At 42.5% G+C, this 25,038-nt stretch overlaps 1 protein-coding gene across 2 annotated transcripts in view; it reads right to left on the bottom strand.

Annotated features, from left to right (window-relative positions):
- RASA3 (RAS p21 protein activator 3) overlaps positions 1–25,038 on the bottom strand; it is a 303,463-nt gene that overhangs the window by 228,486 nt on the left and 49,939 nt on the right. The gene's annotated exons all lie outside the window — the stretch shown is intronic.

Here is a 25,038-nt window from a genome sequence, read left to right as displayed (position 1 = left end):
GGACCTTGGGCCGCTAGAGCATGGGGGAAAAGACGCTGAAGGGACCAGTCTAGTAGTACGCAGGAGCAGAGGACCATGTTAGCAAATATAGACCTAAACAATTAGTTAACCCTTGCAACGCTGGTGCCAGCCCCACTGCAAGAGAGAATTTTTCACGTTTCCTGCTGGAGTTCATCTTTAAAGAAAAGCTCAATTGGCTCCTTGCAAGCATGTTATATCTCTCTTTCTCCTGCACCCTTTCTATCTGCATTATATATATTCAAACATTTATTATGTTTGTCTAAGGAAGACTGTCACCAGCATTATTCTTACACATCATAACAGATCTAAATGATCTTATAATGGCAGGGTAGTTATTTCAAAGTGGCAGACTAATTGAAAGAAAACAATGTTTCAGTTCTGTTTTTTTTTGGAGATTGGTTATTTTCTATGTTTCACATCACTTCCTCAATAACCGTCAAGTTTAAATCTGTGTTGATTTCCCCCCATGCTTCCAGGAGGTCCGAAAAACCCCTGTTGTATATGGTGCTCAAAAACATGAACTGGCGATGCAGAAAATACCTTCAGACTCAGTTCACACTAGTGCGACTCCAAAGTCGTGCCAGTTTGAGTGTGACTTTGTTGCAACATTCATGCAACTTTACACTCTCTGGCACTCAAGTCCCATCAAAGTAGTGCAGGAATCTTTTTTAAGTCGCTACAATCTTAAAGTATAACTAAAGACAAAACTTTATTTTTTCAGCTTTTGGAGTGCAGAGGGATTAGAATGCTTGTAATTTTTTATTACTGTCTGTCCCCCTGTTAAGGAGATTCACCCTCTCAGTGAAAGTATAAGAAAATCCTAAATTTTGGGTTGTCCCCCGAAAGGTCATAGAGGAGACATCTTCCACTAGTTCTGGTGACTGGGGGGTCCCCAGGGAATTCCCTAATTTGCAGGGATTTCTTCTCACTTCCTGTTTGGATATGGGACAGGAAGTAAAGGTAAATCTCTGCAGCGGTACACAGATGGCGTAAAAAAAAAAATCTGACAGGGGATATAGCCCTCCCTTACTCTATCCAAAATGAAAAAAAAATAAAACGTTTTGCCTGTTCTACTTTAAGTTGCGTAGATTGGAACGGGTGCCATTGAAATCAATGGGCTGCAACTTGTCATGTGACTTATGCGACATGTTGCACTAGTGTGAACAGAGACTCATATTAAAGCTTTGTGAATTGGACAGATTGTATGTCATTGTACACACACCACTAAGAAAGATTTCTCTTATGCCCCATACACACGATCTGAAATTCCACCAGCAAAAGTCTAATGAGAGCTTTTGGTCCGAAAATGTGATCGTGTGTATGCTACCTTCAGAGTTTTGCTGGCGGAATTTCGGCCAGCAAAAGATTGAGAGCAGGTTCTCAATTTTTTGTTCGGAAAAAGTTCAGATCGGAAATTCCGATCGTCTGTACAAATTTCGACGAGCATCTTTCCTACGCATGCTCGGAAACAATTCGACGCATGCTCGGAAGCACTAAACTTCATTTTCTTGGCTCGTCGTAGTGTTGTACATTACCGCGTTCTAAACGGGCGAAAGTTCAGAGAACTTTTGTGTCACCGTGTGTATGCAAGACAGCTTGAGCGGAATCCCGTCGGAAAAACCATCAGAGCTTTTTCCGACCAAAATTCTGATTGTGTGTACGCGGCATTACTGTAGAAAAAAATTCTCGGTATATCACACGGCTTGAATTTCATGCAATTTCTGCAAAATCAGCCTAGTGCATTTGTGCAGTTGGAGGATTTAGTTGGCATCACCCAGATTGACAAAGGTCAATTTAAAAATCGACTAAGCCAGGTGGAAAATTATCGGCCAAACAGACTGTTCGGGTATTCAAGTAGCTGTAGGAGTCAGCTGTGTCCAGCAGTGGGGAGCCCTCCATCCATGCTGTTAGAGCAGATGTGGGAATCTTTTGATTTTTTTTTTTCGTTCAGCCAGAAATGTGTATGACCGGCTTTAGAATGTACTGCCTGCAGTGGAGCAGATCTGTGCAGGAGGCTGTCTGGAAATCTGGATAGCTAAAATAGTGTCTCACGCTGAGTTCCTGCTACATGTCTGCCTCGCTCAATATAGCATTTACTGCAACTTGCACAAGCTGAAATCACAAGATCACAAGCAATGAAACACAGAAAACCAAAGGCCAGCTCAAGAAAACATAATGCTATGCAAAGTGTCAATCCATAGCAGCAAAGAAAGAAAATTGCTTGATTACCTCATCAAAACAGTCAGCTTTGATGGAGGAATCTCTACCACAGCACTTTCCCGCCAGAACATAATGATCATTGCGAGCAGCTATAGCCATTGGCAGCGAATTGTGGCCCTGCTGAACCTTGCCATCGAGCCACCTTAACTCTTCCCCCACTCCACACAAAACTTGTGAATATGTTTACATGTATACACTTGAACAGTGACTATTGGTTCTGTGAAGGTTGATGGTCACCTGAAGTTTAGCAAGGGGGTCCTAACTTTTCAAAGTGACTCCAGGAGCATATGTCCAGATCTAAAACTGGCTCTTGACCGGTGAGATAGACCTATCTCCCACCTGACACCAATGTTAATTTAATTTCGTTGATAAAAGCATTGTCATCATAATTCTCATCAGGGGCAAAAACTAAACAAAAATGACACCACATTTTCATCAATTGATGAAAACTATGATGAAAATCAACTCCCATTTTTGTGAAGGGAGGGACGTTTACCCACTTGAACTCCTTGTTTCCTTGGAGCTCTGCCTGTAAAGTCTGAGTATTTCCCCTCCAAGCATGGAAGCGACCATAGTGTGCTTAGAGGTGCAGAATGCTTAGCACTGTGCAAATTACAGGTCTCCTCAGACAACCATCCAGAGCACTGTGTGCATTAGCCTCCTCAGTTCACTGTCCTGAGCACTGTGTGCATTAGCCTCCTCAGTCCACTGTCCTGAGCACCGTGTGCATTACAGGCCTCCTAAGACCACCGTCAAAAGCACTGTGCAGCATTAAAGGCCTCCTCAGACGACCATCCAGAGCACTGTCTACATTAGCCTCCTCAGTTCACTGTCCGGAGCACTGTGTGCATTAGCCTCCTCAGTTCACTCTCCTGAGCACTGTGTGCATTAGCCTCCTCAGTCCACTGTCCAAAGCACCATGTGCATTAGCTTCCTCAGTTCACTGTTCAGAGCACTGTGTGCATTAGCTTCCTCAGTTCACTGTTCAGAGCACTGTGTGCATTAGCTTCCTCAGTTCACTGTCCTGAGCACTGTGTGCATTAGCCTCCTCAGTTCACTGTTCAGAGCACTGTGTGCATTAGCCTCCTCAGTTCACTGTCCAGAGCACTGTGTGCATTAGCCTCCTCAGTTCACTGTCCAGAGCACTGTGTGCATTAGCCTCCTCAGTTCACTGTCCTGAGCACTGTGTGCATTAGCTTCCTCAGTTCACTGTCCGGAGCACTGTGTGCATTAGCCTCCTCAGTCCACTGTCCTGAGCACCGTGTGCATTACAGGCCTCCTAAGACCACCGTCAAAAGCACTGTGCAGCATTAAAGGCCTCCTCAGACGACCATCCAGAGCACTGTCTACATTAGCCTCCTCAGTTCACTGTCCGGAGCATTGTGTGCATTAGCCTCCTCAGTTCACTCTCCTGAGCACTGTGTGCATTAGCCTCCTCAGTCCACTGTCCAAAGCACTGTGTGCATTAGCTTCCTCAGTTCACTGTTCAGAGCACTGTGTGCATTAGCTTCCTCAGTTCACTGTTCAGAGCACTGTGTGCATTAGCTTCCTCAGTTCACTGTTCAGAGCACTGTGTGCATTAGCTTCCTCAGTTCACTGTCCTGAGCACTGTGTGCATTAGCCTCCTCAGTTCACTGTTCAGAGCACTGTGTGCATTAGCCTCCTCAGTTCACTGTCCAGAGCACTGTGTGCATTAGCCTCCTCAGTTCATTGTCCAGAGCACTGTGTGCATTAGCCTCCTCAGTTCACTGTCCTGAGCACTGTGTGCATTAGCTTCCTCAGTTCACTGTCCGGAGCACTGTGTGCATTAGCCTCCTCAGTCCACTGTCCTGAGCACCGTGTGCATTACAGGCCTCCTAAGACCACCGTCAAAAGCACTGTGCAGCATTACAGGCATCCACAGAGGACCATCCAGAGCACTGTCTACATTAGCCTCCTCAGTTCACTGTCCGGAGCACTGTGTGCATTAGCCTCCTCAGTCCACTGTCCTGAGCACCGTGTGCATTACAGGCCTCCTAAGACCACCGTCAAAAGCACTGTGCAGCATTAAAGGCCTCCTCAGACGACCATCCAGAGCACTGTCTACATTAGCCTCCTCAGTTCACTGTCCGGAGCACTGTGTGCATTAGCCTCCTCAGTCCACTGTCCTGAGCACCGTGTGCATTACAGGCCTCCTAAGACCACCGTCAAAAGCACTGTGTGCATTAGCCTCCTCAGCCCACTGTCCAGAGCACTGTGTGCATTACAGGTTTGCTCAGGCCACCATCAATAGCACTGTGCAGCATTACAGGCCTCCTCAAAGGACCGTCCAGATCACTGTTTGCATTAGCCTCCTCAGTCCAATGTCCAGAGCACTGTGTGCATTACAAGCCTCCTCAGACCACCGACCCGAGCACTGTATGCATTAGCCTCTTCAGTCCACTGCTCAGAGCACTTTGTGCATTTTAAGCCTCCTCAGATCACCGTCCAGAGCACTGTGCAGCATTTACAGGCCTCCCAACTGTCCAGAGCACTGTGCAGCATTTACAGGCCTCCCAACTGTCCAGAGCACTGTGTGCATTACAACCCTGATGTACTGAAGATTTTAGTTAGGATATTTTAGTCAACTGAAATGTACTGCAGGTTTTATCCACTAAATACGACTAAAACTAAAACAATTCAGATTACTAAAATACGACTAAACCTAAAATTGCATTTTAGTCAAAAACAATTAACACTGCTTGACACATTGTTGTTGACTCCAAAATTCAATATCTGTTTTCCATCATAGATACATGATTGTTGCCCAATCTGGCCCCAAACAGCCGGTTCATGTGACTGTCGTCTATGTGCACATTTTTCTGGATTCAGTTGCAAGATGTGATGAGCAATGAGTACCACAACACATGCACTAATATGGAGAGTTTTACACACTGTTTAGCATTGAATAACAAGAGCGCAGCTCCCAAAACATAGTGTTTTCACAGATTTCACAGGAAAATACTGTCTGCATATAAATCGATGTCCTATTAACACCTGTTTTTCAGTGTGGTGGAGGAAATGACTAGGGGTAGAGCAGGAAAGAGTTTCTTCCTTTCACACAAGCAGCATAAAGGGGAAGTGTAAGCTGGAGCTTCCCATGGTCTGAGCTGGTTACATTCAACCCCTGATGACTGCAATACAAAAGATGTGTATGTCAGCCATTGTCTCTGTGTCTATAGGAATGTACATTTCTCTACATGGACACTACTATATACACATATTTATACAGGTTTTTGTTATATAAAAGTAGGGGATATATGGGGAAAAAAACACGCATTTTAATTAACATGCCACAAAGTATAGCTAATACCAAGCAGGATCCAAATGTTATTATATGTAGAATATTGTATATTCTGTAGTGGAAAGCTGACTTCTGCCTAAACCCTGCTTCATACCAGTGTGGCATTGAAATCGCACTACTTCTGCATGATTCCAAGTCACACACAAAATCGAACACAATGTGCACTAAGCAATTTCAAAGTGCTTGCGACATGAGTCGCAGCAATTTGAATGATTCCACTGCCGGCAATGGGAGTCGACTTGTCATGCGATTTGGAACTGTCAAATTGCATGACAAATCATGCAATTTTGCATTCTTGGGTTCCCACAATTCTCCCCTCATCAATATGCTAACTACATTTTAAAAAGCGGACCTGCAGCCTACATTCACTCTACTGCGATGCGATGTACTGCAAATTCGATTTTGAGGCGGACAGGTGCAAATTTACCATAAATTTACCGTGATTTTACCATGAATTTCAGGAGGCAGACAGTGAACAATTCGCAGAGATATGAACTGTGTGCTGCGAGTTTACTGCAAGTTCAACTGAAGCCTATGAAGATAAAATTCACACTGCACTATAGGAATTTGCATTGCTTTCGCCTTCAACGTGCACAGGACTCTTTTTTTCCTTGTACCAAATTCGCAACGCATATATGTGAACCAAGTCATGGAATACTATGCTTTTTACATGACCTGCGAATCTGTGTGTTCCTAAATGCATCAAACCTGCTGTAAATTTGCATCAGTGCGAACCCAGACTCAGTCAGTTTTTCAACTTTCCATCTATTAAATCTTCTGCCCTTGTTGTTTGTCTTTGGATAGTAAAACATTTTTATTCTGTCAGTAAATACCTTATACAGCCCATTTCCTGTTTCTTGTCTGTAAAAAAGCCTAGGCTAATGACATCATGTACAGCTCTCGCTCACTCTAAGAGTTTGCCAGGAAGGGAGGGGGGATGTTTCACAAGAGGGCCAATGAGAGCTGCCGGGCTGCAGAGCTGGAGGTGTGCCTCTGTGTAAATCCAGAAAGTGAACAGGCAGCAGTTTCAGCTGCCCACAGTTGAAATGGCTGCAGCCAGACTCAGTGGAGGGAGATTTCTGAAGCATATTTTGCAAGTACAGAATCACAGTATATAGAAAATAATATGCAAAGTGGTTGGAGGGAAGCTTCAGAATGGTAAAGATGTTTTTATTACAAATTATGTGAGCAGACTGCAGTTCCTCTTTAACTTATTGACATCCGTGCTATAGCCGAATGAAGGCCACGGCGCGGACCTGAATTTCTGGGAGGCCATCATATGCCCCTTACCATGTGATCAGCTGTCAGCCAATGATCACATGATCAAAACAAATGATCGGTGATTGTTTTTTTTTCTCCTCACGCTGACAGCAGAGGAGAAAAAAAAAGCAGATCGCTGGCTCATCTGAAAGGGACATTGGTCCCGAAGAGGAAGAGGCCATTATGCCTCATCTATGCCACCTGACAGTGCCCAGAAGTGCCACCTATCAATGCCCACAAGTGCCACCTTTTAATGCCCACCAGTGGTGCCAATCAGTGCCACCTAGAAGTGCTGCCTATCAGTGTAACCGGTCAGTGCCCATCACTGCCACCCATCAGTGCCCATCACTGGCACTCATCAGTGCCGCCTCATCAGCGTACATCAATGACGGACAAAAATGACCTGTTTTTTTTTTTTTCAATTTGGTCTTTTTACATTTTTTTTGTACAAAAAATAAAAACTGCAGAGGTGATCAAACACCACCAAAATAAAGCTCTATTTGTGGGAAAAATTTTAAAAAATTATAAAAAATTTCATTTGGGTACAGTGTAGCATGACCACGCAATTGTCATTCAAAGTTCCCGGGTAAGCAATTGGTTAAAGGGTAGCTCCACTTTTATGAGGAAAAAAAATTAGGAGAGGAAAAAAAACATATATAGCATATACAATTGCGACACACATCATATTGTAACTGAATGTTATTGAAAAGTACGTTTCCTTTTCAATCTGACTGCAGCTCTTTAATCCTCTATACATTGCAATGCAATGCAGGCTACCTGAAGGTGTTCTGTACACAGATGGTATACAGAATGCCCCCCAGAAATTTCATTTCCTGCTTGTGTGATTGGCGCACTGATTTTCTCAGGAGTCCGCACTAAGATACAAATGAAATTGTGAGCATCTCCTGCAACAAAAATGTCACATCTAAAGGGATGCAAACTCTGCAACTTTTTTCATTAGAAACCTGCAGGTGCAGCAGCTAATTTATAATTATAAAACCACTCCCATACAGGTTCAATCTGCACATGGACACAGAGAAACAAACAACTATTTCTTCAGAATAAAAAGGTAGGTCTATGCAACAAAGTTTGTTAAAATCCTTGCAATGTACATAGATTATCCAGAGTGGAATATTTTTTTTCTCAACAAAAGTGGAGTTACTCTTCAAATAAGAAGTTCCCATTTTCATTGCATACTTTATTGTAGACTCATCAGTATCATTCCTCGATCTCTGTGCTTCACTATGCAATGCAAGCAGATCACGGCTGGTGGGAGGGGCCAACGGGATACTGTACATAACTTCCTGGAAATAACATAGTACCCTTCGTAGAAGGGCTCAGACCTAATGAAAGTAAGAGGCTGGCTCTTGGGAGGAGTTATGCGGATATCACAGTGTCATGATGGACTGGATGAGTGGGCATTCCTAAGATCACTGTTTTTGTATGCAAACTGCAGCAGGTAACACTCACTTGTGATGCTGAGCCTTCATGATTGAAAGGACTGAAATTAGAGATGCGCCCAAATTTCCTGGGCTGAAACATATCGGGCAAAAATAGTGTTTTTCGCCACTTTGCCGATAGAGAAAAAAGGTGCTGATAAAAAAAACGCACGTGATTTTGCAGAGATTTTACCGTGATTTTACCATGATTTTACTGTTGGTGGTATTTATTCACCTCTGCGGTTTTTATTTTTTGCACTATAAACAAAAGTTTTGAAAAATATATATATATTTTTAACTTTTTGCTATGATAAATATCCAAAAAATCAATAATAATAAAAAATCTTCAATAGTTTAGGCCAATATGTATTCTTCTACATATTTTTGGTATAAAAAAAAAAAAAAATCGCAATTGATTGGTGTCTGTTTATGGCATTTTTGGCAAGTTTTGCCAAATCCAGCGGGTACCCGGCAGACATCGAGTCCACGGGACCCACAGTCATGGTTACGAAGACTGCCGTGGGCGCGCGCCCGCGACACCGCTTCTTAAAGGGAACCTACCTGTATGCCCTTTTGCCTACCAGCGCCATTCTGCCGACGTTACATCAGCGTCCACTGGTCAGCAAGCAGTTAAAGGAACCCACGTACACCTAATGCAATTTACAGAATGGAGCCAACCGGCTGCAATATAATGACGGTGGCTGGTCGGCAAGCAGATAAACTGACCTAAATTCCAGCGCTGTGCCTGTCTGCAGCAGCCCGACTCTTCTCTCACCTCTCTCACAGGAGGCTTGTCAGCAGCAAGAGCCATTGGCTGCTGCAGCTGTCAATCAAACCTATGAGCAGACAGCACATCATGCGTGTCAATAGATGCACACAGCTCAGTTTGGGAGCGTCCCGGCAGGTGTGCCCCCATAGCAAAAGGTTTGCTATGGGGGCACATTAAGAAAAGGAGGCGCCCGGATCGCCAGCAGGGGACCACAGAAGAGGAGGTTCAGGGCCGCTCTGCGTAGGACAGACAAGTACTGTATAACATGTTTGTTATTTTAACAAAAATAAAACCTTTACAATCGCTTTAAGATCATGTAAATGTCCATAGCCTGGCCACAGGTTCACCATGAAAGTGAAAACATAGAACGGACTGCACTGTCCAAACACTTTGAAATCTGCGCAATACTTCTTATCCATCAACAAACATGAAAGGAGAAAGCAGAGCTTTGCTGAAACAATATCTCAGGATCAGGACACCGCTCCTACATTCATTAGTGTCACTTCAGTTCACACGCTGATTTGTGCAAGACCATGTGGGACCGCGGCCAATATTTTGGTCAAATAATGTACTGCAGTTTTGCCAACATGAAGAACACTTGAGGATACACCTGCACAAAGCAAGTGCTGATTGTGAATCATCGAAGAAGCTTAAAGTGGAAGCAAAGTCATAATGTTAAAATCCGCTGACAGGCAGGGTTTACATAACAGAAGACCCTAGAGCCCCTGGAGGTCTCTTCTGTCATAAATCTCCCCCTTTCTTGTCTGCTGTAATAATGTGATCTGAGCTTGCGCAATGCATGCAAAGTAAAAACACGCTGCATGCATTTTGTGCAGAAAAAAAGCGCACAGAACTGAACGGAACTGCGTCTGGTGTGAACTAGCACTTAAGGCACAGTGTGAGCGCTGCCCTTTCATTGCAATTGGCAGGGCGTTTTTGGAGCGCTAAATAGAGCGCTCCCAATCCGCCCCAAAAATGCTGCTTGCAGGACTTTTGGTAACGTCCTGCAATCGCACTGCCCAAGTGTGAAAAGTCACACTACAATGAATGGGAGGAGGTTTTTAGCCACTTAGCAGAGGCTATTTCTAGCGCTTAGGCTTGATTCACACCTATGCATTTTTAGTGCTTTTTGCATTTTTCATATTTGCACTACAGTCCATTTAACATTGTTTCCTATGGAACACGTTCTGTAGTGCAAATCAGAAAAATGCAAAAAGCACAAAAAATGCATAGATGTGAATCCAGCCTAAAGAGCCTGAAAACTGTCCCAGTGTGAAAGGGGTCTTAATTAGGCTCCATTCACACTTAGGCAATTTGAGTCGCAGATGGAATTGATGCGATTCTGTCTATGATTCCAGAACCGCAGCGAAAGCGCAGGATGCGTTGGCGATGCCATTACTTGTTAATGGCACCCCAATTGTGGTGTGATTTTGCCGTACGATAAATCGTGGAAAAATCAGGTAGAATCGTAACGGGCAGAACTTGTTAGTTCAAAAAAGAGCAGAAGCTTCTTTTGGGGTGACAGCGTTAAAGTAATGGCATCGCAAACGCATCCCGCATTTGGTCGCAATTCTGCTTTGCATGGAGAAAAAAAACAGCACATCACTGCTGACAATAGAGAGCCCTGTGGTTTTTACCTACACCTGGCTCTCTTCAGTCATTTGCTCAGCCGATCGGCGGGTTTCGTCCATAAATAATTGGTGGGATCCTCTTATTGGCTTGTGCAGTAGCGATTGGCAAAACAGCCAGGCCGGCGGACGCCCTCCACCCAGAAGTGCTGGATCACTTACATGTACTTACATGATCCAGCTCAGTAGATCCGTGGTAGGCGGTCCACAAGCAGTTAAGCACCACTGTCAGCGGTAAATGGTTTGTCTCATTCATGTAACTGCAAGAGAGCTTTTCTGTTGAAAAACTTACTGGCATGATCTCCAATGAAATAGTGAAAGAAAGCCTAAAAAAGAAAATGAATGCAGCCATCATAGCTAAGAATTGGTAAGCTGAAATATAATAAATGTTTGCTTTTGGGTTTAATATCACTTTACTGTGATATAGTAATGCCGATGTTACTTGAAGGTCCACCCAGATCACATAGGAAAACTGCGGTAAGAGTAAGGTTTAGTAAATGACAAAGCAGTGGCTACGCTGAGCAGTTTTTTACATTTGACAATTAAATTCAAGATGCGAAGAGAATTAGAGGAAGCAGACGCTCCCGCTAGCTGTGACTCACCAAAGATTATTATTCAAGAGGTTGAAGAAAAATATGGGAAGAACTGCATGTCAACTTGCAGGCAAATACATCTGGGGGGGGAAATCAGCTCAATCAAAGGAGAGAAGGGTAGTTTACAAATCATCATTGTCGGCTTCAATCTTTTAATTTGTCTGCTTTGGAAAGCTCTGCCTATACTAATGGGCTTAGAGATGGAAATCACAGGGTGGAAATGTGGTCATTATTTCTGGGAGACAGCAGTGTGTGTGTGTGTGTGTCATACTGAAATATCCATGCATCGCACAGCAAGGAAGCCCAGCATTGACGCTGCACATAGTCTACTGCTGTGCCTGCCAGAAAGGGAAACTCCTGATCTCCCCAGCCAATGCCAAATACATCAACAATGCTTATGTCGGAAACTTTACAAGGGTTTATAAAGTAGAAAATATTGGAGGTTTTTTTTTTCAAAGTTTTCTGTCTTTTTTCGTTTATGTTATAATAAAAAAAAAAAAAAACTGTGGTGAAAACCATCAAAAGAAAGCTCTCTATTTGTGTGGGAAAATTATATAAATTTAATTTGGGTAGTGTTGCATGACCGCGCAATTGCCAGTTAAAATAGCGCAGTGCCGAATAGCCAAAAAGGGTCTTGCCATGAAGGGGATAAAACCTTCCCAAGGGCAAGTGGCTAAAAAAGGCCACTCTAACCTCCATCATGTTCAACGTCGTCATAGTGTATTTCTACCCAAATGTTATTTTGATAGATTTGGGCACTCTTATACTGATGCGAAGCAGTTTTCCCACAGTGCGGTCACAACGCCGTGGTTTTTGTAAAAGGTTACCTGCACTTCCTCATGGACGATTTTTGTGCGTTTCTGAAAGGGTGGGACTTTTGGAAGTTTATGGCAAAGCGAAGGTAACCCACACGAAATTCGTGAGTACACTTCGCTGCACCCACACTGCGGGAAAAACCTCACCGCATCAGTGTAAAAGCGCCCTTTGAAAATAAGAAGGGTGGGTTTTTATTGTAGTTGTCTGTTTCCGAAGGGGTAGTTCACCCTCTTTTTGTCTTATTGATGAGCTTGAATGTGTTGGGACTGGAATCTGAACCCACATGTGCATGCCCAACAGGAAGCTGTCACGTGTACAGACCAATCAGGGGCAATCCTCAGTTATGCCCCGTACACACGATCGGATTTTTTTTACAACAAATGTTGGATATGAGCTTGTTGGCTGAAAGTCCGACCTTGTGATGCTCCATCGAACATTTGTTGTCGGACTTTCCGCCAACAAATGTTGGCTAGCAGGTTCTCAAATTTTCCACCAACAAAACTTTGTTGTAGGAATTTCCGATCGTGTGTACACAAGTCCGACGCACAAAACGTCACGCATGCTCGGAATCAAGCAGAAGGAGCCGCACTGGCTATTAAACTTCCTTTTTCTTTGCTCTTCGTACGTCTTGTACATCACCACGTTGCCATGTTCGTAATTGTTGGCCAACATTTGTGTAACTGTGTGTATGCAAGACAAGTTGGAGCCAACATCCTTCCAACAAAATTCCACGGTTTTGTTGACGGATCGTCCGATCGTGTGTACGAAGCATTTGGCCGGTTCCATAAAATGCACAGGTGTGAACTACATCCATAGGAAACCATATTACATGGACTGTAGTGTGTTTCTGAAAAAGTGAAAACACAGTAAAAAATGCATAAGTGTGAACCAGGCCTAAGAGGGGATTTTTCCTCACTGTGGAAAGAATTTTTGCCACTTCCTCTTGTTTTACCATCCACACATTTGACATGCTGAAGCAATCGTGTTGTTTTTACAACCAGACAAACCTTATCAGTGCGGGGATCAGCAGGAAGCAGTCTGCAATGACAAAATATTGTCCTTGGGTTTGTGCTTCACTGTACTTATTTATAGACTTTAAACTATACACAGAAATAAGTTATATATATATATATATATATATATATATATATATATATATATATACACACACAAACAGTTAGGTTCACAGGCACAATTTTCATTCTACTGGCTCTGTATGCCACCAGAATAAAATTTAATTTATAAATTATAATAAAAATAATAAATTAAATTAAAATTGTAGACTTTAACAATGATACCCACTTCCTGGAGAGTGTTCTTCACTTGTCTGGATGTTATGAATGGGTTTTTCTTTACCATAGAGAGGATCCTGCAATCATCCACCACTCTTGTCTTCCATGGACATCCAGGCTTTTTTATGTTGCTGAGCTCACCAGTGCAATTTTCTTTCCTCAGAATGTGCCAAACTGTTGATTTGGCCACTCCTAATGTTGCTGCTATCTCTCTGATGGATTTGTTTAGTTTTTGAAGCCTTACAATGGCCTGTTTTACTTGCATGGACAGCTCCTTTGAACACATGATGTAGCTTCACAGCAATAGATTCCAATCCAGTGGCTCCCACTGCTGCCAAAAGCCAATCAGGAGGGTGAGTCCTCAGGGAGGTGAGGCTCCCATGGAAATTGCTGTATCGAGAGGGGGCTCAGGTAAGTAGAAGGTTTTTTACCTTCATGCATGGAATGCATGACTGTAAAAAACCTTGTGCCTTTACAACCACTTTAAGCTTGCACTCATACCATACTGCATCAATAGAGATATCAGTATAATACAAATGGCAAGACACATGTTTGGAATATCTTACATTTTAGGGTTTATTTCCATCAATTCACTACAAAGCATAGAGTTTTCCTGAAGAATTCAGCTAACTGAAGACTGTGAAAAAGATCACTGAGGTGTAACTCATCAATGCTGAATAGCATACAGACTGGTATTAACATGGTTGGCCTCCCAAGCTTTCAAACCTCTTGTAATAAGCATATCAGCCCATGATGTGTGTAGGCTGGTACTGATCATGGAACAGTGTTGCGGATCCGGTGACTCATTGACAGAGCAAGATTTTAGATTTTTCGTATATATATTTCATCATCATTTAAATATCATAGTTTTAACATGCATATGAGTTCATCTACTTGTGCAACATGTTAGTTTGAAAACATTTACATTCAATAATGCCAGAAGGTTTCTTCTACCCCCCCACCCAAATGTATTTCTGTGCTATGAGTGCTCTGCAGGGGTTACGTCTGATCTAGTTGTACATGACATGTTCCTATCAAAATCACTCAGCTGCTGGCAGAACATGCATGAATATATTCAACAATGTAATCAGCAAGACGAAAGAAAATGAGGTACACATGGTTATTCATGAAGAGCATAAATCACATCTCTTCTCCATTATTATGTATGAGGGCACCAAGAAATGGTAATTAGCTTATAACCTGGTGCATTATTTATTACACACAGACACAACAGTCCAAAATTGGTGTAACCATAAATATGGCATGACTTAAACTGAATAAAAAAATTCATGATATACATGGAATGTTGCTAAATGCATGCGGCCTATCAATTCGCCACCTTCCTGTAAGTGGGATGTAGACCACAGCTGTCTCACACAGGAAGCTGCCATGAAATTTCCTGCTCCATGATGGCCTATGGGAAACATATACACAGCCAGATACAGCATGCTGCAAGTCACTGATAAAAAACAGCAAAAAAAAAAGCAGTTTCACCATTCTAAAATCCTGTAGTCCCGAATGCCTTTCTCCATAAAAAAAAACCCCCAAAAAAACAAGGTGACCCATCCAATGTCTACTTGTAAAATCATTCATTTTTTTGTGTAACTAACTAGTCCTTGTTTCTATCAGGGTAGCTGATGCTATATAGCGGCTTTATCTTTACAGCAGAGACTTCTGTTTTCTGATTATTAAATTATTGCCCTATTGGATTCAATTTGAACCTTTCAGAATATGCCTGAACCCTGCTTGACCTTTTTGTACTGTCTTAACGTCTGCCCGTAAGAGACCGTAATATGATGTTGTGTCATTCATCCTTGTTCTTCTGGTCTTTGGGGTGTTGTAGGAATACAATATGAAAATTAACTACAAAACATAGTTAAAAATATATATTTAGGATGTGGTGAAAGCAAATCACCTAAATTCATATTTTTACATTTCTCTGTGCTTTTAATATTATTAAAGTACGTTAAGTGCATTTGCTAGCACAGAAAAATAGGGGTCAACTATTAATCAAGATGCAAGGTCCGCTTATCTTGTAGACCCCCCCAATACGTTACAGTTAAATAAAAGAAAAAAAGGTAAAGCCATAACACTGGTCTACTATTCTATTGTACTTTGGAGCAGTTGGGCCTTTTGTAATCCTGATGCAATCCCATTGCAATATATGGCTGGGTGCACCCCTTTTGGAATCTTCGCTTTATTTTTGTAATGCTTTAGACCTTATACGATTGTAAACTGAGGTTTTAAGACCACTGTATGTTGGTTTGATTTAATGCTTACACAATAGCAATTTTTTTAATTTAATTTTTTCTTTCTTTCTTTGACACATGAACAAATGTGTGAAAAAGATGCAAATGTGTGATTTTCAATTTGTGTTTGTATTTGAAAAGGACATGTTTATTTTAGGCGTTACATTGTTTGCATTCTTCTTTCTGCCCGAGTTCCTAACACAAGTCTCTAGATTGTGAGCTTTTCAGGCAAAGTAATTTACAGACTATAAGTGAACAGGTCATAAAAATCCAAACGATACAGGTTGTGTCCTTGACATGGCTACATCGACACGTGTCCTTGACAAATGAAAATAAGATCATAAGCCAGCTTTTGCTGTTTAGCTGTACACACCAGGGCATGAAGGGGAGTAAAATTCCATTCACCTAACAATAACAGGGCTGGCCAAACTGGTTCCATCACTTGCGGCTCATCATAAGTCAGGTTAAGTTTAAAAACAGGAAACTGCTGTTTCAGAATACACTATCTCAGCTTCTTGGAAAGACAAAAATCTATGGAGTGATGGTATTCTTTATGCTCTTTCCCATGGCTTTCCTTCCAAATTTCTCCAGTCCTGGAGAAGCAGCTTCTATTTCAGGCACAAAAATTCTTCTCGCCCATAACACAGCTATTTAAGGTTGAACTGGATGGACTTGTGTCTTTTTTCAACCTGACTAACTATGTAACTATGTAACTCTCTTTTTTGGGCACCAGATGATTATATTTTGGCGATATGATTTTAAGAACTAGCTGCAAGGCTTATATTTGTAAAGACATGTATGCATGTATACTCCAAAGTACCAATGGCTACATGTGGTAATGACTAACATTTACTTCATATATTTCTGTATGGTCAGCTATACAAAAAGAGTAATTCGACAAAATATTGATGAGGTTACAGCCATTCATTAATTTAAATGCTGGGCACTTTCATCCCCTTCCTGGCCAGTCAAATTTTCAGCTTTTAGCACTGTTGCACTTTGAATGACAATTGCGTGGTCAATCAACACTGTAACCATATGAAATTTTAATCATGTTTTTCACACAAATAGAGCTTTCTTTTGGTGGTATTTAATCACTGCTGGATTTTTTTATTTTTTGCTAAATAAACGAAAAATAAACAATTTTCTTTGTATCTGTTATAAAATTTTTCAAATAAATAATCGTTCTTCATAAAATTTAAGCCAAAATGTATTCTGCTACATTTCATTGGTGAAAATAACCCACAACGTTGTTTATTATTTAGTCTGTAGAAAAGTTAGAGTCTACAAATGATGGCATACATATCTAAACACTGATCAATCCTGATGTCGCAAAAATGCCTGGACAGTACATATATCCCCCCAAATGACCAATTTTTGGAACGTAGACAGTCCCAGGTATTTAGTAAGAAGCATGGCGATTTTTAAGTTGTAACTTTTTGTCACAATTTTTGTGAAAATTAAGAAGTTTTAAAAAAATAGTTTTTTTCACAATATATACTATTACATACTGTCACCAGTGCAGCATAGCATCATCATCATATAACTGGTGTGGTGAAGATCAGGGACACTGACTGGTGACAATATGTAAAAAAATAAAAAATAAAAAAAATTCTATTGTTTTAAATATTTTTTTTTCATACTGTGACCATAGCAACACAGTATTACCATAGTAACGATGTACTACTCTGGGAAGGTGATCAGGATTTTATTTTATTTTTTTGCACACTATGATTGCTTATAACAGTTATCACTATTTAGGAAATCAACTCATTCAATGTTTACTATTGTGATTAGCTGTGATTGGCCACAGCTAATCACATGGTACCCATGGGCTGTGATTGGTCCTGTCTGTACCATGTGATCATTATGACCAATGACAGAGATCAACACAATAGTACACAAGGGATGGCATGAATGGAAGCCATCCATTGTGTACAATTGTCATGTGATTTTCTGTGACTGGTCACAATGATCACATGGTACTAGCAGTGGAGAGTACACTGATCTGTCATCCAGGCAGATTGTGCCAAAGAGTAGGCCGAGGGTGTCATATCATGTCCCCCTGGATCTAGAGTGGTCCTGAATGGCCGTTATTTGACTACAGGCAGGGTGGGAACTGGTTAAAGGTATTCTAGCAAGGGCCTTTATTGATGGCTTTTGTTTGCGTGAAAACAAGAAATACATTTTCATACATCAATAGGAATGCAAATATGCTTGGAAGTAAGTCAAATTCAGGTCAGAAGAAGGTCAGCAACAGCAGGTCAAATGCACTATTCAATAAAATCTCAATGATCGCAAAAGCATCTCAATTTGATGTCGAACTGATGCCATCAACGCAAGCCCAAAGGCCATCAACACAGGCATTAAGAAGGTCTCCACACTGTTGCCTGTCAGATTAGCCACAATTATTAAAGCACATTTCTGAAAACTGTCTATGAGTACATGAATGTTTAGAAATCAGATTGGACTGATGTTATGCTTTGTGAAATGTATACAATTATGAGCATTTTGGCATTTTTGAAATTTTAATGTTCTTGCCTGCTGATCATGCAGCATTTTTCAGCCTCTTTTATATGGGGAAACAGACTTTGACGCCCTGAAAAGTGATCCTTGTTGGATCCCTTTCTCGGTCTTCCATTCAGGAGATGATACTACTGTCTCCAGTATGCCTGCTTTCAGTTCCCATGGGCATTTGGTCTATCCAATGGTGATTTTTTCCTTGAAGCACCATTCTGATCCCACCATAGCCACTTTTGGGATGCGGTTCTGACCTAGTTCTATTGGCTTTGATGAGAAAGCTTGGCAGGTGGTGCTGCCCAACAAACTTGATATGGCTGCAACGCAAAGGCTCAGAGCCATGTGATCTCTCTCTGGCCGCTATGTAAAATTTTGAGGTGAGCGTTCAGGGGAGGGTAAATACATAGATCAACCACCTATTTTTACCACCTCTCCCCTGCCAGTTGGATCACCGCATTACCATTTTTATGGTCCTCAACGATTCTGTAAAATTCTTGAAGGATGCATTTTTTCTAACATTCTACAATGCGGTGCTTCACGTCTATGTTTGCTTGCAGTTTGTAGTAGGCAGCTGCCTACCACTAGGTGTCGCTTAGATGGGGTCACAGCCTTAGAATATACTACAACTCTTCAGCATGCCTTGCCCATACAGTGGAACGTCATAATGCAGTATGGGAGAGCCCTGGCATGCAAGAGAATCCACCATGAGGCTTTGCTATTTCTTGCTGACTGTTGTACCAGTGTTCTCCATCTCCAGGAGTGATGAGCTCTGGACCCTATTTTCTTCTGTTATTTTCTTTCTCTTTCTGTTGCTTCATGGTTGATTTACGAGGGCATCAAGCTGGTTGTCAGACTTCCTTCCTGGGCCCTGTACTGTTTCAAGCGATGCCATTGGGAATGGGTTCAAGTAATAATGTTCATTAAGCTAGACCAGTGGTCTACAAACTGTGGCCAGGGGGCCAGATGTGGCCCTCTGCTTGCCGTTGTCTGGCCTTTGAGGCAGCATTTCTTTCACTGACACCAACAGTGGGGTGTTATTCCTCCCTCTGACCTCAACGATGGTGCACTGTTCCTGCAACTAGTGCCAGTGATGGGACACTATTTCTCCTCCTACTGACCACATTTTTTAAAATCCCACAGACCACCAAGCCTGATGCCGTGTACACACGATCAAATTGTCTGGTGGAATTGGTCCGGCAAACAATCCAGCAAACAACCCGGCAGACTTTATAATGAACGGACTTGGCCACACACGGACGCTCCGAAAGTCCGGCGATTTCTAACGCAATGACGTACAGCACGTACGACGGGACTAGAAAAAGGAAGTTCAATAGCCAGTAGCCAATAGCTTCCTTCTCGTACTTGCTTCAGAGAATGCGTCATTCTTAGTCCACCGGACTAGCACACTGACTAACAGGTTGTCCGCTGAAAGCCAAGTCCGGCGGACAAATTTTGAGTCAAAACTACTTTCTAAGTCCGCCAGATTTTACGAAAACACACACGATCTAAATGTCCGGCGGACCTAGTCCGCGGGACAATTCGATCGTGTGTACGCGGCATTAGACATTGTGGACTCCCATTGATGCTGGGGCATTTTCTACTCCTACTGGCCACAGTCTGGCCCTCCTAAAGTCTGATGGGCACTAAACTGGCCCTTTGTTTAAGAAGTTTGGAGTCCCCTGAGCTAAAATGTTCATTATATCGTTTTTGGAAAATATTATAATCGCCACTTGCAGATCTCTTGCTGATTCAATCCACGAGCCCCTTTTATCCAATGTTTTTATTGTATACTGGTCAATTGTTGGCTTTATACAATTTACTTTGTTTATAATTTCTTTTTTTTCCTCTCCTTATTTTGTAAAAGGAAAAATTTTAATAATTGTCAATCATAAAAAAAAAAAAAAAAAAAGGAATATACTACAACTAAAGCATAACGATTAAAGTGAATAAAATGATAATGGGAAATTTGAACACATTTGTTTTAAAACTATTACTAACCTGGTAATAAGTTTTGCCATATCCAGCAGGCAAGCGTTTAAGTTCTACCAACAACAGTAGCCATGGTTTGCAAATTTAGCCTTAAAAACGGAAGGAACCAAAAGAGAGTGCGAAATGACAAAGATACAATGGGCCAGCACTTTTTGGTATGTTTACTTTTGTGTAATGACAGATGGGGTGGCCGACTTAAATAAAACTGACTGGAATATCCTGGTTTTCTCCCTGAACAGTTATGGTCTTCTGGAAAACACTTCCTTTTTCCCACGCACACTCAGAAAGGACTGACAAACTGCCAGTGTCCTAACTCCGGCGCAAAACAAGACGACCGATTATAACTGCACAACAAAGGCACACCACAGCCTGGCCTCCCCAATGCACTGGAAGCTAATGCCTGCCTTTCTTAAGCATGGAAGAGGTCAGTGTGCATTAATAATGGTGTTTTACAAAAAAAAAAAAAAAAGCAAACTTTTTCAAGGCCACGGGCTGTAGAGCTGAATTGTACAGGAAATGATAAATGTAGAAAGGAATTTCATAGAATCCAGATGTACCACAACACAGAGGAAGCACAAGGGAAATAAGGAAGACAAGGCAGTGGGCAGAAAGAATCGTCAAATGAACAAGTTCTCAGCTCATCTTGAAAAGTCATCTTTGTGGAGGTGGCACTTCCCTATTTATTAAATACTTTATTGGAATTCTCTTTGGGTTGAAACCTACTCATCATGTAGTCAAAGGTTATTGCCATCATGTTAGAGAAAGGAGCCCCAGTGAGTAATGTGAGAGGGCAAGTACAGAATAAGTGTAATGAAGATAAATATCAAAGCACTCGGTGAATCCTGAGCTTCAGTCATTTATTTCAATGAGTACAGATCACGGTAACAAAATATCCGATAGACAAAGGCAGCAAAACATCAGAGAGCCGCACAGCATATGTCGTGAAAAAAAAAAAGTAAAATAAATCTCCAATAAGAAGCAGTTTGACATTGCTTCTGGATCTTCCATATGCACTGAAGAAAGGCCTCTCGATGCACCAAAATGACCGTACTATTGGTTTTGCAGTGATGAACTCGCATGTGAGCTTTAGGCCCCCTTTCACACTGGGACAGAGCGGGCCCCGGCGGTAAAACTGCGCTTTTTTTAGCGCTGCTTTACCGTCATTTTAGCAGCGGTATTTGGCCGAATGCGGGGCGGTTTTACCCCCCTGCTAGCGGCCGAGAAAGGGTTAAAACTACCGCAAAGTGCTGCTGCAGTGGCGATTTGTCAGCGGTATAGCCGCGCTGCCCCATTCATTTCAATGGGCAGGAGCGGTATACACACCGCTCCAAAGATGCTGCTAGCAGGACTTTTTTTCACCGTCCTGCCAGAGCACTGCTCCAGTATGAAAGACCTCTGGCCTTTCACACTGTAGTGTGAGGAATGGCTCTTTCAGGGTACTTTGCAGGTGCTATTTTTAGTGCTGTAGCGCCTGCAAAGTGCCCCAGTGTGGCCCGATCAGTCAGTTTTTCAGGAGGATCTGAACGAAAGCTCAATTATGAGCAGGCGAATGTAAACCGACATGTGTCCGTTTACATCTAAATTATCCCATAGTCCAGGGATATGCAATGAGGCTCGGTTCACACAGGGGCGACTTGTCTAGGCGACTTCGCCGCCTGACAAGTTGCGCCCCGTTCTGTACTACGGAACCGTTCTAATAGGAGCGACTCAAGTCGCACCGACTTAGAAAAAAGGTTCCTGTACTACTTTTGCGGCGACTTCGGGCGACTTGCATTGACTTCTATACAGAAGTCGTTTTGCAAGTCGCCGCTGAGGTTGCGGCAGGTCGCGGCGCTGCAAGTCGTGCCACCTACTGTGTGAACCGAGCCTTAGCGGACCTTCATCTCTTGCAGAACTACAACTCCCATGAGGCATAGCAAAACTCTGACATCTACAAGTATGACACCCAGAGGCAGAGGCATGATGGGACTTGTAGTTTTGCAACAGCTGGAGGTCCGCCAATTGCATATCCCTGCCCTAGTCCATCTGGGTTCCAAAAAAAAAAAAGGAAAAGATTTTCATTCTTTTATCCTTTTTCTTTTTAACCTTCATTTCCATCCATCTTCCCTAATGGGTCTGTAAGCTCCAGTTTGCAGACTGGAGGAAAAAATGCCATCTCTGTTCTGCTCCAATTCAGCAGAGGATCTTCATGGATCCTAAATATAATGCATTCAACCTGAGTGAAAGAGCCCCTAGAGCAGTAATATGCAATTAGCAGACCTCCAGCTTTTGCAGAACTACAACTCCTATGAGGCATAGCAAGACTCCGACATCCACAAGCATGACACCCAGAGGCAAGTCCCATCATGCCTCTGCCTCTGGGTGTCATGCTTGTGGCTGTCAGAGTCTTGCTATGCCTCATGGGACTTGTAGTTCTGCAACAGATGGAGGTCCACTAATTGCACATCCCTGCCTTAGAGTCTTTTATGCTTTGCAGTCATTAGGATCACTATGTTTTGCTGCTTGTATCTGTGGTTAATACTAAATTACTAAAAATCACCTGTGGGACAGGGTACATTTTCACTTCTGCCTGTACTTTTTGGATTACTGCACACAGTGAAAATGTTTTACAAAGTGTTGTCAGTGCTTTGAGGCAAAATACGAACACAAAACTTTCACTTCTATCTCTACCAGACATCTTCAGTGGCCTTTTAGACAGATTTCAAGTGTGACAAATAAGGGAGAACCACAAGAATAGATCATTAACGTGATAAGGTACAGTGAAATCGTTTTTTTATTGAGAGCCAACACATTTCACAGATTAAATAAATGCCCCTCCTTCAGGGATAACAGGTTTAGAAATAAAACATTTTTTTTTCCTTTACATAACAAAAATAATAAATTTGTTTTATTCTTTACAAATGTAACCCTGAAAAGAGGGGTATTTACCTCGAAACATGTTGGCTATCAATTAAATAATAACAATTTTGTCACACTGAATCATCCTAATGATGCATTTCTTTAGTGCTCCCTTAGGCTGGATTCACACCTACGGTACGCATTTTTTGAGCTTTTTGCATTTTGCAGATTTGCACTACAGAACGTGTTCCATAGGAAACCATGTTAAATGGACTGCAGTGCAAATCTGCAAAATGCAAAAAGCACTGAAACTGCATAGGTGTGAATCCAGCCTTAGGCTCGATACACACCTATGCATTTTTTGTGCTTTTTACATTGTGCAGAATTGCACTACAGAACGTTGTTCCATAGGAAACCATGATAAATGGACTGTAGTGTAAAACTGCAAAGTACAAAAAGCACTAAAACTGCCTAGGTGGGAATCCAGCCTTATTTATTGCATTGCGCACTTTTCGGTCCAGGATCTGCAATAATTGGTGGATATATGTGACCCTAGCATAAGCTATAATATGATTATGTAGTTATGCCTGACCATCTATCAGTTTTCAAATACCAAGACCTTATCTAATCTAGCTCCACTTTCTATCCAATTTTACCTTTTATACTGTCCATAAAATTCCTATCCCAGCACTGGGCTAGTGCTTTGGCTCTAGTAAAGATATGACTCAAGATTATATTTACAGCATATTGGGGAAAGTTGAACGGAGTATGCTTCAATTATTATTCTTACCCAGAGAGCTTAGGCATTTATTGGCTTCAGCCCAGGACATTTCTTATTAGTTTTTATTACAAACATTTCCTGTTCACCACTTGGATTGAAGTACCGTATATACTCGAGTATAAGCCGAGATTTTCAGCCTCTTTTTTGAGGCTGAAAGTGCCCCCCTCGGCTTATACTCGAGTCATCGCTGTCTGCCCGCTCGATCAGCGTGTCGAGCAGACAGACAGCGGCCATTCTATTCAAAAGCCGCGCCTCCGGCTCCGCCTTCGCCTGTGATAGGCGGAACACTGAATTTCCCAGCAGCCTGTGTTCCGCCTATCACGGACGTCGTATCATCCTCGTACTACGGACGAGGATGATACGACGTCTGTGATAGGCGGAACACAGGCTGCTGGGAAATTCAGTGTTCCGCCTATCACAGGCGAAGGCGGCGGCGCAGCTTTTGAACTTTACAATGGCCGCCGACGAAGAGGGCACGGGACGGCACGGCACGGGACGGGACGGGACGGGGGCAAGGCAAGGCACGACACGGGACGGATGCAAGGAGGCAAGGCACGGGACGGAGGCAAGGAGGCAAGGCACGGGACGGAGGCTCGGGACAAAGGTAGGCTGGACACACACACACACACACACACACACACACACACACACACACACACACGGATGGAGACACACACAGGGATGGATGGATGGATGGATGGAGACACACACACACAGGGATGGATGGATGGATGGATGGATGGAGACACACACACACAGGGATGGATGGATGGATGGATGGAGACACACACACACAGGGATGGATGGATGGATGGACACACACACACACAGGGATGGATGGACGGACACACAGGGATGGACGGACACACAGGGATGGACGGACACACAGGGATGGACGGACACACACACAGGGATGGACAGGCATGTCTCACCCTCGGCTTATACACGAGTCAATAAGTTTGCCAGTTTTTTTGGGGGTAAATTGGGGGCCTCGGCTTATATTCGGGTCGGCCTATACTCGAGTATATACGGTAAGTAAAAACAAGAATTATCAGTGGTTTCAAATAATTCAGCTAACATCATCAGGTAAAGACATTCTGATAGAAAGTAAGGCCCCTTTGACAAAGGCGGGATTAGGTTCTGATTAGTAGCAGATCCGCTCACAGATCCTCTTCTGGTCGTAGAAGAATGGGCTGATGACACATCTACGTCAACAGAGTAGACATGGACAGAGCTCGCCCTGCTCTATGGGTCATCAGGAGTAAACGGACTCACTGATATGCTGACAAGTTGCTTGAGCA

Source organism: Lithobates pipiens, unplaced genomic scaffold (genome assembly GCF_037356315.1).
Source record: "Lithobates pipiens isolate NorthernLeopardFrog02 unplaced genomic scaffold, aLitPip1_a1.2 Scaffold_16, whole genome shotgun sequence".
In the NCBI taxonomy this organism is placed as follows: Eukaryota; Metazoa; Chordata; class Amphibia; order Anura; family Ranidae; genus Lithobates; species Lithobates pipiens.
The sequence above is the reverse complement of the archived record's forward strand: the minus strand, read 5'-3'. Positions and strand labels throughout refer to the sequence as shown.